The following is a 19590-nucleotide window of genomic DNA, read 5'->3' on the forward strand; positions in this document are numbered from 1 at the left end:
GCATAAGAAGAGAGGTGATAAAGACGTAAGGAAATTTAGTTTCCCAAACAGAGCAACTGATCAATGGAATGCACTACCGAATGAAATAGTGTGTGCCAAAACAATTCACAAATTTAAGGATATGTACGATAAATATGGTTTAAGACACGGGACAGTACGAGCTTGACTCATTCCTGTAAAGATACAATTAGGTAAGAACACACACACACACACACTATCCACCCCGGGCAGAGCCGTCGACCTCGGGCCCATCTCCTCCTCCTGCTCCCACCACAACGTGTGACGGCCAGCTACGCTCCACACACACCACCGACCGCTACAAACATCTACTTATAGCTTCTGACTGTTTAATATTACACACTGACGGGATACAACCGCCAAAATGATAAATTGTATGATTACATACCTCCCTATCACATGAATATATTACTATTGTATATCACCCTGCGTTCAGATCGTTGTGTATAAATAACTATATTGTGGAGTAAAACACTTTGTAATGTGTTTTTAGTCGTTATCATAAAACCATTATTTCCCAAGATAGATGGATGATGGAAGAGTTGTTGAGACAATGCGAGCAGGCTTTACTTTACTCTCTTGCCCTTGGATGTAGGGACGATGGAGGGTACACGAATGAATGGGAACGAGGGAGGGAGGGGGTGGGGGGACCCGGGGTGCGGCAGTGCCACATATACCAACCTGCTCGTCGACCCGGTCGCTCTGTTTTTGCTGGAGACTGTACATGTATATATTTATTTTTGCTGCATATATATGTGTACTGTATATATATATATATATATATATATATATATATATATATATATATATATATATATATATATATATATATATATATATATCATTATAATTATAATTGGATAATAAAAGTTTCATTACAGGCAAACACCTAACAGTCAGTGTATCATCATTTTCCCAGGGCAAATCAAATCTGACCACCCTACTTTCACGAGTAGTAAGAGAGAACCCACTTATATATGCAGTAACGATACGGATTACAGTGATTTTTTCTGTTTCGACACTTGTGAGATACAAGCAAAATAAATTTTCCCAATGCATATTTAGTTTAAGCATCACATCATTCACAAGGCCTGTACTAACAAACGTTCTTTTTTTTTTAATACCAGAAGCCCGCAAGAGTGTTCCTTTCAAGAGAGAGAGAGAAAAAAAAAACACATAACAGAGGGCCAAACACATTGTCGTTTCATTTTGGGATCCCCAGTCACAATGCGTTTAAAAGACTGGAGATCGCAGGCAGTTTGAAATACAGACAAAGGATGACAGTTCCAGAGTTGGCTTATTGTATACATGAAGGATTGAGAATAACGTTTAAATCTTGTATTAGAAAGTTGGACAGAAAGGGATGAGAATTTCTTGCTGTGCAGATGCTACGCTCCCGCGGGTAGAGAAATGCAAGTTGACAGTTCAGGAGAGCAGTGACCATTACAGTGACCATTAAAGTGGCAATAGAAAAGAGATAAAGACGTAACAGTGCGATGGAGAGACAAGCTGAAGGAAGCCAGTAAGAGGAAGAGAGTTAAAGAGACAAAAAGCTTGATTCCACCATCTTGACAAGAGCTGAATGTGGACAGCCTCCCCACACATGAGAGTTGTACTCTACACAGGGGCGAATAAAACCACGTAGAAAGTCAATAACTGTGCAGGGGTAAAGGAGATACTGTGTCGGCTCTTGGAAAGAGATTTTAGGAAAGTGGTAATATGATCTTTCTTAGAAAAATCCAATGAGAAAAAAACTCCAAATATGTTCACTGCTGATGCAGGATGGAGTTGGATACTGTTAAAAATCAGAGGATATTCTTGCGGAAAATTTTGATAGGTCAAAATAGCTGAGTTATTAATGCCTCAAAAACAGCAAGATTGTTTTTTACCCCAATCAGAGAAATAAGCCATGTCAGACATCAGGTATGTCATCCCTTGTTTGTTGAAGTAACTGTTGAGATGGAAGCTGTGAGAAGCGAATGGAAAAGCGAAGGATGGAGTCATTGACGAATGAGCGGATATGGTACGATGCACAGCTTAAAAGGCAATTGATGAATAGAACGAAGAGAGTTGGTGACAGGACAGAGCCCTGAAGAATACCACTATTGATAGCTCTAGGAGGAGAATGGTGGCCATCTAACACAGCAGGTATAGAATGACAAGCTAGGAAGCTACGGATGAAGGCACAGATAGAAACCATAAGAGGGCAGTTTGGAAATTAAAGATTTATGCCAGAACTGATAGAAAGCCTTTGAAATGCCTCGTGCAATGGCAAAGCTTTTGCAAAAATCCCGACAGAAGGATGACCAAGAGTCTGCATAGAAGGCGAGAAGATCACAAGTGGAACATCCCTGGCAGAACCCATAACGTTGATCGAAAAGAAGGTTCTTATAGGAAACGTGCTATATTTGTTTTTTGTTAAGAACAGTTTCAAAAACTTTAGAAATGCAGGATGCTAAAGTAACTGGGCAATAGACAGAGGGCTGGGAATGGTCACCCTACTTTGGGACAGACTGAATAAGAAGAAATTTTCAGCAAGAAGGGTAGGTACAAGTCAAGAGACAGAGAGAAAAAGATTCTCTGGGCAAGGTGTAATCACAGTTATTAAGGACAATAGGAGGGACCCCATCATGTTCATATACATCGTTGGGATTGAGGCCAGTGATGGCAGAAAGTATATCAATTGAAGAAATGTCATTGTCAGTCGTGAGGAAAACAAAGGAGGGAAGTGATGGAGGAAAGCACAGGAATTATTTGGGGTGGAGGAGAAAGTCTGAGCAAAGAGTTTTGCTTTTTCAGAAGAAGAAACAGCTACAGAGTCATCAGAGTGGAAAAGAGGAGGAAAGGATGATGAAGTAAAGTTATTAGGAAGGTTTCTTGCAAGATGACAGAAAGAGCAGGAAGAATTTGCGTAAGAGAGTTCAGACCATTTAGTATGAATGAAAACTTTTATGGGAGGGTAAAGAAGAGACTTAGCACACTTTCATGCAGAAACATAAAAGAGATGAGAATCAGGGGAGGCTTGGTTCCGGTACCTTTTGTAGGCCTTCTTGTTGTGGACAGCATTGGAACAAGCCTGATTAATACTTTTTTTTTTCTTTTTTTTTTTCATTAGTCACAGGATATGAGAAACGAATGTTTGCTTAGAAAAGAATGTTTATTTCCATGCCCGTGAGAATAACCTTCGTAATGTGCAAGGCACACCCAGATAGTAGTAGTAGTAGTTGTTCCCTAGGCAGTCTGGCCGAACAGCCCTGACATTGTAGGCCTTGGAAGCAATAATCATTCCAGGGCAAATCACATAAGTACTGCCTGAGAGCTTCCCAATCAGCAGCTCCAAAGTGCCAAAACTGCTTCTTCGTGGGAGGGCCTACCGGCTTTACTGGGGTAAAAGGACAGCTTAAGGTAATAAGACTGACTTGTCAGAAAAAGGTCAAGTATGTTGGAACTCTCTCCAAGCCAGTCAGGGATATGGGTAAGGTTCTGTACAAGCTGTTCTTGGTCATTTGAGATAGAAATAAATGAAAACTTGCTCATCATGTGGATCAGTGAAAGGAGAGAAGAGCCTAAGGTGGTGGTGAACACTGAAATTCCCTAGAACTGAGATTTCAGAAAATGGAGAAATTAAGATGTGTTCCATCTGAGAAGTAAGATACACAACGAATTTTGCATAGTCAGTAGAATTGGGGGATAAGAACACAATAAAGATATACTTAGTCAGACAATAACAGGATAGCCGAGGCCAGAGAGTAGAGAATGCAGTAGATTCAAGTTCAGTAACACGAGAGGTAGATATTTTGTTGTGTGCATATACACAACACTTACTCTTTTGTTTTGTATTGAGTATGAATAGAGTAGGAGGATACGTGGAGGGATTTGCTATCAGTCGCCTAAGACAGTTTAGTCTCGGTGAGGAAGAGAAGGTAGGTGTACGGGAAGAGAGGTGGTGTTTAACAGGGAGAAAATTAGAGGAAAGGCCACGTTTGTTGCAGAACTGAACATGGACTGTGTCATAAAGTGGTTTCATGCATCACGGTTGGTCGGCAACGGAAGAGGGGCGGATGGTGAGGAATTCCGAGGTTGAGTGTTGAGGTGTCATGTTTCCTAAAATTAGAATAGGATCTGTGGTGTGTAGCGTGCATGTAATTGGGTGTACAGTTAGAGGATGTTGTATGGGAGGGTATGCTGGCCTACCCTTTGTGTTACTGAAACAATGAAAAACTTCAGCAAAGGGGGATGTTCAGAAACTAGTCCCAAGGGATAATGAAACTGAGGCTCCGGTTTTCCCTGTCATCAGCTTTCCATCCATCTTGGACTGATGCTACAGTCCACTCCCTTCATGCTTTTCGTCAAGCTACCCAGAGACTTCCTGAACGTTTCATTTTCATATACTCTGTTTTTACTATAAAATAAATATACAATTTCTTAACTACCTTCATATTTCAGATTCTGCTTCACACATACAACCTAGAAACAATCTCACTGTTTCCCTAAAATTTTCTCACTTATCTACACCTGACCTTCCACGTGTCACGCACCAGTTGTCTTTTTTATCTATAATTTACATAGTGTCTCACTATCATATTCTTTTTCCTGAACACTTACTGTTCCCGTTTCATCCAATCCACTACAATTCAGAGCAACCATAGGCGCTTTCGTCTTCGTAGTGGGCTTGGCAGTTGATTCCAGTTCAAGTGGCTCTCAGATTCATTTTGTAAAACTAACTACATTTCAGAGAGAGAGAGAGAGAGAGAGAGAGAGAGAGAGTAGCAGGATTTTTAGCTTAAAAGCCTTTTTCCTCCCGATAATAAATCCGTGCAGAGTTTTGATCCAATTGCTAAAATGTATATCCAAACTCTGTGAAACTACACGTTTTCTCTGTTGTACAGAGACCGATTTCTTTTTTAGCACTTTCTCTAGAATGACTGCCATTAATAATACCCAGTTTCACACATTTCTTATTACAGGTCTGTTATTAATATTACATCAGTCCAAGTAACAATAGCAAACCCACCGTCATTACTCCTTTATAAAAGGTTGTATGACTGCTTTCCCTATATTGGGGAATCTACTATAATCTAGTCAAATTTTCTATGTCTGATACACAGAGGGAAGGGTTAATAATTTGGCTCTCTCTTTTGTTTTTAAATAATACAGAGTACTAAGAACTGACTTATCATTCAAAAAATTTACATCAGATGGTAAAAGCAAACACGATTCAATTCGACGTAAGCCAAACTGATATCCAACAGTGGAGCGCCACATCAGATGCGTTTTTTTTTTTTTTTTACATTAGAACTGAAGAAAGAGAATTCAGTGACGAATATTATTCCAATGTACCATGTATGACCGAAACAGATAGTTAGAATCCTTTTGAACACGGTGATAAGAGCCCGAGATGACTCAAAGTTAATCCATTTAGATCTGTTCCCCCCGAAGATAGCAATATTGGATCTATATTAACTGATAAATCGATACAATAGAAAAAATCTAGATCACAAGAATGAAAAAAAAAAATGAAAACACTCTTACTGAAACGATTATATTTTCTCACGTTCGGCACACTTCATATAAAGAGTCGATGTAAAGCAGTTCATTGCTGTCTGGTAGCCCTTAGAATCCGAACACTTTCTTTAGTTTGCTGGTGAAGTGAATGAACGCTTGACTTTCTTTTTTTTTTTCTTCGTTTTTGACGATTTTACTCAGTGTGAACATAAAAAAAAAAAAAAAAATGAAATTAAGGTAAGAGTCCATACTGAAAAATGCTCCTCAAAAAGTCTGCCCACATAAAACAGAGCCGAAATTATCAGAATCATAGGAAGAACCGAGGAAGCAATGCCATATATATATATATATATATATATATATATATATATATATATATATATATATATGTGTGTGTGTGTGTGTGTGTGATGGTACTGGTCATTTTTGAGAAAGTAAAATCAGCTATTCTTTTTCAACGGAAACGGTAGGCAGCATTTTGCTGGAAAATTTCTGATGTTTACAAGATATTTTTCTGATTATTAGGGATCGCAGAATTCCATGTTCCTTCCTTCAGGGCGAACGACTTTACATCGTTACATTAATTACTATACTCAATGACTTGTTTCACTACTTGAAGATGCCCTGGCCCTGCTCTCCTTGTACCCTGCCTAGCCCAACACCATTAAGCCCACTCAGATGTTCTAATATATTCGTAGACATCACTGTTGTTCGGTACCCATGTAATATGCCAAGCAAATTCTTGTTTGTAAATTTGTGCTTGGAATCAAAGGGAGGCCGATGTCAAATGCAACTCTAACACTGTAGATGATGGAGTGATACACGTTCATTAATAAATCGCAGGCCTCGTAATGTGTGTGTGTGTGTGTGAAAGTAAGAATGTGGATAAAGCAGAAGCGCTCATGGAAAGCTTTAAAAAAGTGACACACAAGAGTTTTAACCCACGGCGTCCCGTCGACGTTCTTTAACATCCACACGTTTTGTCACTGCCAATCCCGTCGACGTACATAAATGCGAAAAAATTGCAAGGTCCCTAATTTGCACAATTTTCAATTTTCGCGAGTCATTTTTGGTACGTATACACGTGACACCTTCCTCAACAAGATGCCAGGCAGGGACAAAGCCTTACCCAGCATGACCTCCTCCCCCCCCCTGCATGCCATTGTCTCAGCAATTCACATGTTATCAGTGACATGGCCAGTATAGCCATGTCATGCCACGGTACGAAATTCAGGGTCAGAGTGATTCACCAATCAATGACAATGTGGAGGACAAACTTTACATAGCATTAGAGGAAGAAACAGTTAGAAATGATGATCAGGTAATGTGGCAAAAAAAGGTCAGGTATTAGTGAGTGAAACAATGCTTATAATGCCTATATTACTGCTTGAAAACCAATATACTCTTGTACTACATATAAATTTGTACCAAGTAAATAAAAGAATACCGTTTATGAGTGGTGTGAAATAGTTATCCTCCCATAGAACTCGTTTTCTTTGGTGCCAGCCTGATAGAAAACCCAGTAAGGTAAGGAGGTACTCCTACCTGTAATGAGTATTTTAAACCTCAGGTGAGCGATTTCTCTATGAATTTTCGATGTTTCTCACCAAAAGCGAAGGTTTGAGCCAAAAAAAAAATTTTCCTAAAATGGTCGGGATTGGGGGGAGTCAGAGGTGGAAAAGTGGTCGGGATGGGGCGGGTTAAAAAATGAGAGAAAAAAAAAAACATTAATCCACCTGCAGACATGCACCGACCGTCAGCTGTGGCAGATCCTTTCTTCATACATTGCAACAAATGATTATGTAGTAATTTGCAACGTTGACTATGGATTTACTAAACTATACAACATCTAAAATTATCAGTGACGATGTTACCAAATTTCCTTCATTCTTGTATTTACCATTTAAGTTTGGTTAGACTTACCTGTACCTGAATATTTTGTTGCATAACGTTAGATTGCTGTAAGTAATTATGCCTGTAGTTTTCATTATTCTATAGTGCGGTGCTATAAATAATTTCATAATAACACTCGTGTATACAATAGTGCGGTAGTGTGTGTGTGTGTGTGTTCTTACGTAACTATATCTACAGGAATGAGTGAAGCTCGAACAGTTCTGTCTTTTGAACCTTTTCTATGACACATATCTTTAAACTGATGAATTGTTTCGGCACACACTATTTCATTCGACAATGCATTCCACTGACCATTTGCTCTATAAAGGAACCAGAACTTCTTTACGTCTTTATCACCTCTCTTGTTGTACATTTTTTTTTTCAGTGTCCTCTTGATGTTGCTTCTCCACTGGTTATATACTGATTTATCTCTATTTTCTCTTTTCCTGTGATGGATTTTTATAACATAATCATGTCTCCTCTTTTCCTTATCTCTTGTAATGTTGGTATGTTTAATTTTTCTAGTCTTTCTTCAGAGTTAAGTTTGGAGCCCATCTTGTAGCAGCCCTTTGTATCTCTTCAATCTTAACTATGTGATTTTTGAGAAGTGGATTCCAGACTACAGATGCATACTCTAGAGTTGGTCTAATGACTGATGTAATTGTTATTCTCAGCATGTCTTCATTTACTGTATATATGTGAATGCTGCTCTCATGTTAGCATGCAGTGTGTACATGTTCCTTACTTTCTCTTTTATGTGGCCAGCCAGTGATAATCTGTTATTGAAAATCACTCCTAAATCTTTGCACTTTTCTGATGTGTGTATAGAGTTGAGCTTCCTAGCTTATAATCCCACTCTGGTCTTTTTCCTCACTTTTACGAGACTTTATTACATGGCATCTGTCCTCTTTAAAATCCATTTGCCATCTACTGATCCATTCATGTATCTTATTTAATTCTTCTTGTAGCTCTGTGCAAGAGACTTTGTCATTTTCCTTCGTATTTTTGCATCACCAGCAAACATATTCAGATAGTTTCCATTTCCAGTGTTGCTGTCTCCCTCATTTACATATAATAAAAACACAGTTCGTGCCAACACTGTGCCACGTGGAATTCCACTTGTCACTTCTCTCCATGATGAGTAATTTCCCCTTAGTACTGTTCTAATATCCTTCCCCTTTTTAAGAAAATCTTTCATCAAACAGTACAAATTACTTTTGAATCCTCCTTGATGCTACAGTTTCCATGAGACTTTGATGTGGTACTCCGTCAAATTCCTTCTTGAAATCCAAATAGATGCTGTCTACCCAGTCATCTCTTTTTTGCAGTGTTTCTGCAGCTCTGTGATGAAAGTTTAATAGATTAGTAACACATGATTTTCCCTTTCTAAAACCAAATTGTCTTTCCGTTATCATACCGTGCTTTTCCAGGTGATTTACCCAAATTTTCTGTATCAGCTTCTCTAATATCTTACGACAATGGTTAGTGTTATTGGTTAGTAGTTAGGTGGATTTTGTCTATTTCCTCCCTTGAAAGAGGGAACAATGCTTGCTTTCTTCCAGGTCTCATGTAGTTTACCTTGTCTCAAGGACTCTCTGAATACTAAATATATTGGTCTGCTTAGCTTTTCTGCACATTCTTGCAATACCCAACATGAAATCTCGTCAGGATCATTAGCTACTACTTTGTCTAATTTACTCATCTCTTCCTGGACCTCTCATTCCGATATACGTATGTTTGTTCGTGTAGGTGGGCATGATTGTCCGTTCTCATCTCTCTCAAATCTACTTTCTTCTGTAAAAACTGATTGCAAGTTTTTGTTCAGTACTTCTCAGACATCTTTATTGGTATTGATATTTCCATCATTCTTGATGGACTGCATTTTATCTTGACTTCAGTTTTGCTCATATGTAGCTTTAAAACATCTTTGGTTGATCAGTAGTTTTATTTATTATGTCTTCCTCAAACTGCCTCTGAGTTTTCCTCCTTATCCTTGTACTGTATAATAATTTATTGCCTCCTTGTGTTTCTTATCTGCTCTCTCACTAATACATCATCTATATCTGACCCACAGCAAATCTCTTTCTGTTTTGCTTTTTTTACAATCAGTATTAAACCAATTCTTTATCCTTATTTCTGTTTCTTTGTGTTGTGGGACATAATTCTGAACTCCTCATTCATAAAATTCACAGAATATTTTATATATAACATTTATTTTTTACCCTCTTAGCTCTTTTTCCTAATCTTTTTCTTTAAAGTACTTCTTGAGATCATGATTGTTGCCCTTTTTGTAGTTTAGCCTCTTTTTGCAAGTTTCATTATCCCTGACTATATCATATGCTATCCTGAAACTGAAATTAAATACTAACATGGTTTCTTTTGCCGAACTGGGACAGGGGGGGGGGGGGTGATAAATTATATTGTCAACTTCATTTTCTTGCCTAGTAAATATAAGATTTATAATGAGGGGTCTTCTGGTCCTCTTTTCTTTTACACGTTGTGTTAGGAGAAACTCCTGTATAAGAACCAGGAGCTTTTGATCCCAGTAGCTTTCATAGCTTCTTACATCTAGAGTATTCCAATTTATATTTATGATGGAATCACCTGTTTGTATAATTCTTTCAGGTATATTTCTTCCATTCTATACAGTAGCATTCTTTAACTCTGAATTGTCTTATCTACCATGTCTTCATATTCACCTCAGTCCCATGTTTGTATTGGGTGGTGTATAAAGAATTGCCACAGTTATTTTCCCTTTGATGTTCTCATCTCTATTGCAATTAATTCTATTTGTGGAGGTGCATCTAGCTATTTTTCTCTGACTTGTTAATATCATAACTCCTCCTATTTTTTTCAAGTTGCTGTCTCTATGCCAAATATTGTATTCATCAAAATATGAGGAGTCGTTGGATATCCTTGGGCTTCATTTTGTTTCTGTTAGACACATGATATGAGGCCCATTTTCTTTGGTATAGTCATTTATCTCTAAGAATTTGGATACCATCCCATCTACATTTCAGAATATCAACTTTGTCATATTGTTCACATATTTGGCATTAGTTGAGTCTACTGGCCTACTTTTACTTAGTCCCTACTGTTTATGTGCCATTTCCTTACTTGTAACCCTACTACTTTATTTTTTTAAAAAAATTACTTCTCTCCTCAGCTGATCTCTTATCTTTCTTTCTTTTTGCTTCGTCCCTCTTTTTCTTCAGTAATCCCCATTCTTCTTGAGTTAGGCACCTTTTTACCCAAACATCTTTATATACTGTACCTCAGATTCCTTCAGTTCATTAGCATTTTTATTGCTTCTTTTACAGTGTTCTTCACACTTTGGAAGGTTATTTTGGGGGGGCCTTCACTTATTTCTCTTATATTTCCTTAGCCTTTTAAATTCCTCTACATCTTTCCCGCAGATTTCCTCTTATACTACTTTCAGTATGTTCATTATATTTACCATCTTTCTGTCTCTAGTCATTCTGTTCCTTATTTTTTCTTTGTCTTACCAGTGATGACTACAAGTTTGTTAATCCCTGCAGTATCCCTTATCAACCCTGGGTTGTTTCTGATGATGTCTTTCGCTTCCTTTGCCATGTTTTTTTTTTTTTTTTTTTTTTTTTCAGCCTTGTTTTTTTATGGATCATGACTTGTTTTGGCTACTTCTACCCATGTATTTTGCACTTCCTCTATGTAACTTTTCAACATTTCATTTGCCTGTGGTATCTTCTCATCAATGACTCTGCTATGTTGCATCAGGTGACAAGTAGAGGTGTGCGGTACGTAGGAGGACTACTGGGCCTTGAAAGCAGCCTGTGAAGCCTATGCCCAGAGTCGGTCACATGAAAAAAAAAAAAAAAAAGGACTACCTGCTTGTCTAATTATGTCTTTATTATTATTGTGCTCCTTCAAAACTCTCTTACTGGTGACTACTATCTTTCCCATTTCACTCATTTACTTCAGAATATCTACCTCAGCTTGGAGCTCACCTATTGTTCCATCATTTCTGTTTAATTCCTTTACCAATTCCTGTTTTTTTTTCCTTTTGTTGATACAGTTCCTTCCTTATGTTATCCAATTCTAGTCTGAAAGTTTCCTCCAATTTAATCACTTTCTTTGTTAATTTATTAAACGTATCCTGTTCCACCAGGTCTGTGTAGTCATCAATATATTTTCTATTGTTTCTAATCTTCTTACCTAGTGGCAGTTCGCCACGGAATGCCGTCTCACAGAAAAACAATTTCTACTTACAGTCTGCCATCTGCCTGCTGTTGTTGTGACTCACCGGTGCGCGTCTGAGCTACTCAGCAAATTCCTCAGTGCTCTGATGATTTGATAAATACTTTCTTTGGACTTCACTATTTCGCTTTTACTTGCTGTACAATAATAATCATTTATAATTTATCTTACTACCGAGCTTGATTCATTTTTTCGATACACTTAGGTACTGCATGCAGCAGAACAGAGCAGAGTGCAGCAGTGCACGTCTGCCCTCTTCATGGTTCACTCAGTGTGTGTGTTCTTACCTACCTAATTGTTCTTACCTGATTGTATCTTTAAAGGAATGAGTCAAGTTCGTACTATCCTGTGCATTAAACCATTTTTATCATACATATCCTTAAATTTGTGAATAGTTTTGGTACACACTACTTCATTCGGTGGTGCATTACACTCATCAATTGCCCTGTTTGGGAAACTAAATGTCCTAATGTCTTTATCGCCTCTCTTTTTCTGTAACTTTTTGCAGTGTCCTCTTGCTGATGCTTCCCCATAGGTTATATATTCATTTATGTCTATTTTCTCTTCCCATGAGATGCATTTATATATCAAAATCATGTCTTCTTTTTCCTTCTCTCCTGTAGTGTTGGTAGATTCCATTTTTCTAATATTTCTTCGTAGCTTAGATCCCTTAACCTTGGTATCCATCTTGTAGCCGCCCTTTGTACTTTTTCAGTCTTTTTCAGTCTTATCTATGTGTTTTTTGAGATGAGGATTCCATACTACTGATGCATAATCCAGGGTTGGTCTGATGAATGATATTATCTTTCTCAACATGCCTTAATTTATATATGTGAATGCTATTCTCATATTAGGATGCAATGTATACATGTTACCTACCTTCTCACTGATATGATCATCTGGAGACAGTCTGTTATTGTTAATTTCTCCTAGGTCCTTCTCTCTTGCTGATATGTGTAGGGTTGATCTACCTAACTTATAATCCCAATCTGGACTTCTCTCACTTTTACCAAATTTAATTATCTGACACTTGTCCACATTGAATTCCATTTTCCATTTATTGCTCCATTCATGAAGCTTGCTTAATTCCTCTTACAGCTCTGTGCAAGAATCTTTGTTAGTAATTTTCCTTTAAAATTTTCCATCCTCTACAAACATATTTAGATATCTTCCATTTCCAATGTTCCTGTCTATGTCATTTATATATACTAAAAACATAATTGGTGCCAACACCGAGCCCTGTGGCACTCTGCTGGTCACTTCCCTCCATGATGATTAATTTCCCCTTCATATTGTTCTCATTTCCCTTTAAGAAAATCCTGCATCCACCAGTACTGATTGCCTTGGATACCTTCTTGATGATACAGTTTCCATAAAAGTCGTTGGTGCGGTACTCTGTCAAATGGTTACTTAAAATCTAAATAGATACTGTCCACCCATCCTTCTCTTTTCTGTTACGTTACTGTAACTATTATAGTAGCCTAATAGATTAGTAACACATGTTTTTCCCTTTCTAAACCCGAACTGCCCCTCTGTTATCATATTGTGTTCTTCCAGATGTTTTACCCAAACTTTCCTTATCAGCTTTTCTAGTATTTTACTTACAACACTGGTCAGTGATACTGGTCAGTAGTTGAGTGGATTTTGTCTATTCCCTTTCTTGAATAGGGGAACAATGTTTGCTTTCTTCCAAATATCAGGTTTACCTTGAACTAAGGATTCCTTGAATATTAAAAACAATGGTCTGCTTATCTCTTCTGTGCATTCATGTAGCACCCAACCAAAAATTCCGTCAGGATCATTTGTTTTTCCTTTGTCTAATTTACGTAACTCTTCCTGTAATTTTTTTTTTCTGATATTTGTATATCTGGTAATACATGTGGGCATGCATGTTCCATAATCAATCAAAGTTTCTTTTCTAGAAACTGGAAGTTTTATTTAGTGCTTCACAAATATCTTTCTCTTTTTGTATAGATGATCACCTTATCCATACTGGACAGTATTTTATCTTTAACTTTGGTTTTGCTTCGGATGTAGCTGTAAAAAAGATTAGGTTGATCACTGAGCCTCCCTCCTTATCATTGTATAATCGTTTCTTGCCTGTTTATAGTTGTTATATGTCCGCTCACTATTGTGTTTTCTGTATATGGTCCACAGCAAGTCTCTTTTTTTCTTTTGATTTTTTTATATTCTGCATTAAGCCATTTCTTTTTCACTTCTGTTCCTTTGTGCTGTGGGATGTAATTTTGGACTCCTGTTTCATAAAGATCATAGAATTTTCTATATATGATACTTAAATCTTGTCATCTAAGTTATTTTTCCTTTTCTGTTTCTAGGAAGTACTTCTGCACATCATGATAGTTACCCTTTTTGTAATTTAGACTCTTTTTGTAACTCTCATTGCTTGTAACGTCATACACAGTCCTAAAGATACAAGTTAATACTGCATGGTCGCTTTTGCCGAATGGATGGGTGATTCATTATATTGTCAATTTCTTTTCCTTGCCTGGTAAATATAAGATCTAGTACTGATGGATCACCAAGTCCTCTTTTTCTGGTGTTTTCCTTTACTTGCTGTGATAGGAAAAACTCCTGCACAAGATCTAGGAGCTTTTGATCCCAACACTTTTCATTACTTTTTACATCTAAAGTATTCCAGTTTATATTTGAATTGAAGTCTCCAGTTAATATAACTCTTTTAGACTTCTCTTCTCTTCTGTGTAATAATGTTCTTAAACTCTGAATTTTACCTTCTGCCAGGTCTTCATATTCGCCTCTCTCCCAAATGTTTGTTTTGGATGGCACATATAAATTTACCACAATTAATTTTCCTTCATACGTGTTAATTTCCAATGCAATCATTTCTGCTTGTGAGGGTATATCTAGTTTTAGTTCTTTGACTTGTAGATCTTTCTTTGTTAAGATTATAATTCCTTTCCCCTTTCGTAAATTCTGTCTCTGCTCCATATACTGTATTCCTCTAAGTTTAAGGTATCGTTGCATATCTTTGGGGTTAATTTTGTTTCAGTTAGGCAAATAATGTGTGGTTCCTTTTCTTTGATGTAGTCTTTTGTCTCTAATAATTTAGACACCACTTCATCTACATTTGAGTACATCAACCTAACCAATTTGTTTACACTCTTGCCATAACTTGAGTCTCCTACCTTCCTCCTTTTTGTTACCTGTTGGTTATGTACACCTTTCGTACCTGCAATCAAATTACTTTTTGTAAAAAGAAAAACAAAAAAGTACTCTTCTCTTCCTCTGATCTTTCCTTGTTCTTTGTTTTTGCCTCCTCCCCTTTCTCTTTTAGTATTCCCAACTCCTCCTGAGTTGGGCATCTTTTTACCCATACTTTTTTAAATTCCTGTTTTTCCATGAGTTTGCATTTTCAGTATTGCCTCCACAGTGTTCACACCCTGGAAGGTTACTTTCAGGGTCCTTGACCTATTTCTCTCATATTTCCCTAACCTTTTGTGTTCCTCTGTGTCTTTACTAGATTTCCTCTGATATTTTCATCAATATGCTCATCATATTTGCCATCTTTTTGTCTCTTGATTTTTTTTTTTAAATTCTTCCTCCTCTATAACAGTGATTACTATAGATTTATTGACATTTGCTGAATCTTGGACCAATTTTGGGTTGTTTCGGATTATTTTTTTCACCTCCTTTCTAATGCTTTTTTCTTCGACTCTTGTTTCTAAACCTTTCCTTACTTTCACTATTTCAGTATATGTAGGTTCCAGATCATCTTTATAACTTTGCATCACTTCATTCACCTGGGTTACCTTCTTTTCAGTATCACTATTTTGGTCTACAGTATCAGACTACTTGCTTGCCTAATTGTCTCTATATCATTTCTGAACTCCTCCATAATACTCTCATGTGTGTGTGTGTGTGTGTGTGTGTGTGTGTGTGTGAATGAAATAATTCATCAAGGTTTGATCCAGTGCGAATCAAACCTGGTAGAGGGGTTTACTGTCTTTAAGGAGTTGCCCTACTGTTTTGGAGAAAAACTGGTTCTTCATGAGGGAAGGTCACCTTGAACAATTCTGCTCCGATTCAGACCATATTTTGTAGAAAGTTTCGGGGTATGGGGAGGATGAAACAGTTGTATTCTGATGAAAACCAGTTACTCGTCAAGGTCATAGGTCAAGGTCAACGATTTAACCCTATACCTCAAGCAGCTTTTATTCGATCTAGGCCAAACTTGATGGAAGTCGTGAGCGTCAGAAAGAGAAAAAGATGCCTGTACCTGATTTTAAGATCATTAAGAAATGTCGGCTTGAAGTTTTTACTTGTTGGAGGGTGCTTTTTGGAAAACTGAATGTCTGGAAATAATACAGATATGCGATTTTGAGAGGAATCAGTCCATAATCAACGCCACAGTGCGAAGTCATATGTCTGAATTTAAGGTTAATTGCAGGACGCTGGTGTCACACCCTGTAATGCTCCTTCTTGATAATACACTTTTATGGTATAAAGCATCGTTCTTGTTGAACACATGGAATAGTGTCCTTACTGCAGAATTAACCTCTGAACGAAAAGCTAGTAATGAAAATACAAAAAAATAAAATGATACTGTGATAATTTTAAAAATTGTTTCAACCTACACCAGGACTAATTGATCCAGCAGTAATTGCTGAGTATTAATCACTGAGGATGATGAAAAGTACTATATAAAAAATCCAAGGAAGTAGAAATTCCTGACTATATTGCAATCTGTATGTCGAGCAACTGTGCATTTCTTTCTCATTTTTACTCCCGACCTATATATTGGTTTTATCTTACATGTAGTTTTTTATTACATGGACTCAGCAGTGTGCCTGAATAGCATGAGCAAAGTCCAGTAAACTACAGTGTGAGCCACCGTAGTGGTTCTGTGCATCAGCTGAGCCACACCAGGAACAAATAACTTACTTCTGTTACTGCCTGGCACCAGATCTCTATCTATATACCTAGGCTGCTTCCTCTAAGGAAAGGGAGGTAGCCGAGACAGGACGACACACTCCCAATTTACTCATCCACTCAAACACATTCATTCGCATCTTAGCCCCAGAGGGGAGATGGGACAGATCCTCATCGCACCACACCGCACGAGGGTCAACTGTGCAGTGCAATCAGTGACATCCACAGCAGGGCCCGACAGCAGAGCTGGTGTACCCCTGCCACATCATAAAAGACCCATCTCCTTACCCGCATCTGACCTAATCAGCTGATCAGACCAAATGCGGGAGAATATCCCTTCAAGGCTGCGTCATCATTTATACATTCACAATTTCTCTCCATTTATTTCTGTCACGCACAGCCACTCTTCCTTGCTTAACAGACATCCCTCTCACATCCAACGCTCTCTTCATACTGTCCATCCATCCTATTCATGGTCTTCCTCTCAGCCTTACACCTCTCACATCAGATCTAGTTATCTTTTTCACCAATTGCTCATTATCCATTCTCTCCATGTGTCCAGAGCATCGCAACACCCTCTGCTCAACTTGACCAGCCATCTCCCGAACAACTCCAGTTCTCCTTCGCACTTCATCATTTCTCACTCAATCCATATGCATCATTCCACACATACTACTCAGACACCTCATCTACATTACATTCAAACTTTTCCTCTCTGCTACACCCATATTCCATATTTCAGCCACATATAACGCAGTCGGTACCACAACACCCTCATGCAGCCTTCTCTTCACATCCATTCTCAGCGAACGACATCTAAGCACTTCTTTCATTCCTCCCAGCACCTTCCCTACTTCATTCATTCTAAACTTCACTTTTGCATCTATTCTTCCATCCACACCAGCATGTAACCCTAAATACTTAAAACACTATACCTCCTCAAGCAACTCACCATTCAAAACTATATTCATCCTCCTACCATCTACCAACCTCGTACACTTCATCACTTTACTCTTATTCTCATTTACTTTCAATTTCCTCCTCTCACACACCCTTCCAAATTCCCAAACTCCTCTACCAACTGTCTCAATCTCTCCTCTGAATCAGCCACCAGTGCAGTATCATCTGCAAACAGCAGCTGCTTCAGACTCCACTCCCTACCATCAACATTCACCAGACTCAAACCTCCACCTAACACTCTTGCATTCACCTCCCTTACAACACCATCCATTTTCATATTAACAACCAAGGCGATATCACACATCCCTGCCACAGCCCCACTCTCACGGGAAACCAATCACTCACAGTATTTCCCACTCTTACACACGCTGTACTATTTACATAAAAACTTTTCACTCCTTTTAGTAACCTACCATCCAGTCCACACAATCTTAAAACAGTCCACAAAGCCTCCCTATGAATTCTATCATATGCTTTCTCCAAATCCATGAACGCCCAAAACACATCCTTGCCTTTTGCTAAATACTTTTCACATACTTGTCTCACAGCAAACATCCGATCCATGCATCCCCGCCCTCTTTAAAGCCACACTGCTCATCACCAATCACTCCCTCTGTACCCTCTCCAACTCTCTTAATTAACACTCTACCATACACCATACCTACAACACTCAACAGACTTATACCGCTAAAGCTAGTACATTCATACTTATCACCCTTGCCTTTATACAATGGGACCACACAAGCACTTGCCCAGTCAATTGGCACCATACCTTTCACAATACACACATTCAACAATCTTACTAACCAGTCAACAATAGTCGCTCTACCACCCTTCAGGCATTCCACAGCACACCCATCCTTACCTGCAGCTTTCCCTGTTTTTATCACCTTTACTGCCTCCTGCACTTCCTCCTTCATGATCAAAGAATCATTCAACTCTCTCAACACATTTATTCCTTGCACCCTTCCATTCGCCACAATCTCAGCCTCCCTTTTCTCTTCTACATTTAACAGTCTTTCAAAATACTCTGCCCATCTCCTCCTTACTGCATCCATCTCAATTAACATCCTTCCATCCTCTGCCTTTACTCGCTCTTTCTTCCCAGACTCTCCCTTTCGCACCCTTTTCACCTCCTTCCAAAACATTTTCTTATTCTGTTGTAAATTCTCAGTCAATCACCTACCTCAATTCTCATCTGCTGCCACTTTAGCATCATGCACAGCCCTTCTCGCCCTATTCCTCTTTTCCTTATACCTCTCATATGACACCTCATCCTTCCTCTGCAGCCACACTTCATATGTACGTCTCTTCTCAGCCACACCCATACTTACTTCTTTGCACCACCATTCACTTCCTTTTCTTACACCACCACCCACTCGTCTCACACTACACACCTCTTCTGCATGCCCCACCACAGCATTCTTAAACAAATGCCATTCCTCCGCCACACTGCCATTTTCCTGATCTTTCACTGCGTTCCACTCATCTTTCAATTTCTCCTGATACTCTATCATTTTCTCACTTTTATTCTACTCATTCACTTTCAACACTTCCCTGCCACACCTAACTCTCCTAGCTCTCACCCATCTCTTACCTACTCTTAACTTTCCTTCCACCAGGTAGTGGTTAGACATACCTCCACCCTCCCCTCTCAGAACTCTCACATCCAACAATCATCCCATTACATTCCTGGGTGCAACCACATAATCCATCAATGCTCTATCAACAACCCTTCCACCCTCCTGTCTCACCTATGTACTTATATCTTTCTTCTCAAACAAGGTAATTCCAGTCACCATCTCTCGCTCAGCGCACATCCCTATCATTCGTCCCCAGTTTTCATTTCTTCCAGGCACACCATGCATACCAACTACACCTTCAACTGCTACATTTCCCACTCTAGCATTCAGATCTCCCATCATTACCACATTCATATTCGTTCCAAAACTCTGTACTCATCAACATCATTCCAGAAAGACTCCCTCTCTTCTACATCTCTTTTGCTACCAGGCCCATATGCACTCACAAACACTCACACCTCACATTCAAATTTCGCTTTCACCCACA

The 19590-nt window shown here is 38.5% G+C and overlaps 1 protein-coding gene across 1 annotated transcript in view; it reads right to left on the reverse strand.

The window, feature by feature from the left end:
• The window catches only part of LOC145398454 (dipeptidase 1-like), a 560071-nt gene that overhangs the window by 521337 nt on the left and 19144 nt on the right, over nucleotides 1-19590 (reverse strand). The window lies entirely within an intron of this gene.

This window comes from Coenobita brevimanus, chromosome 45 (assembly GCF_032717465.1).
Source record: "Coenobita brevimanus isolate Jiangsu-jjx chromosome 45, ASM3271746v2, whole genome shotgun sequence".
Lineage (NCBI taxonomy): Eukaryota > Metazoa > Arthropoda > Malacostraca > Decapoda > Coenobitidae > Coenobita > Coenobita brevimanus.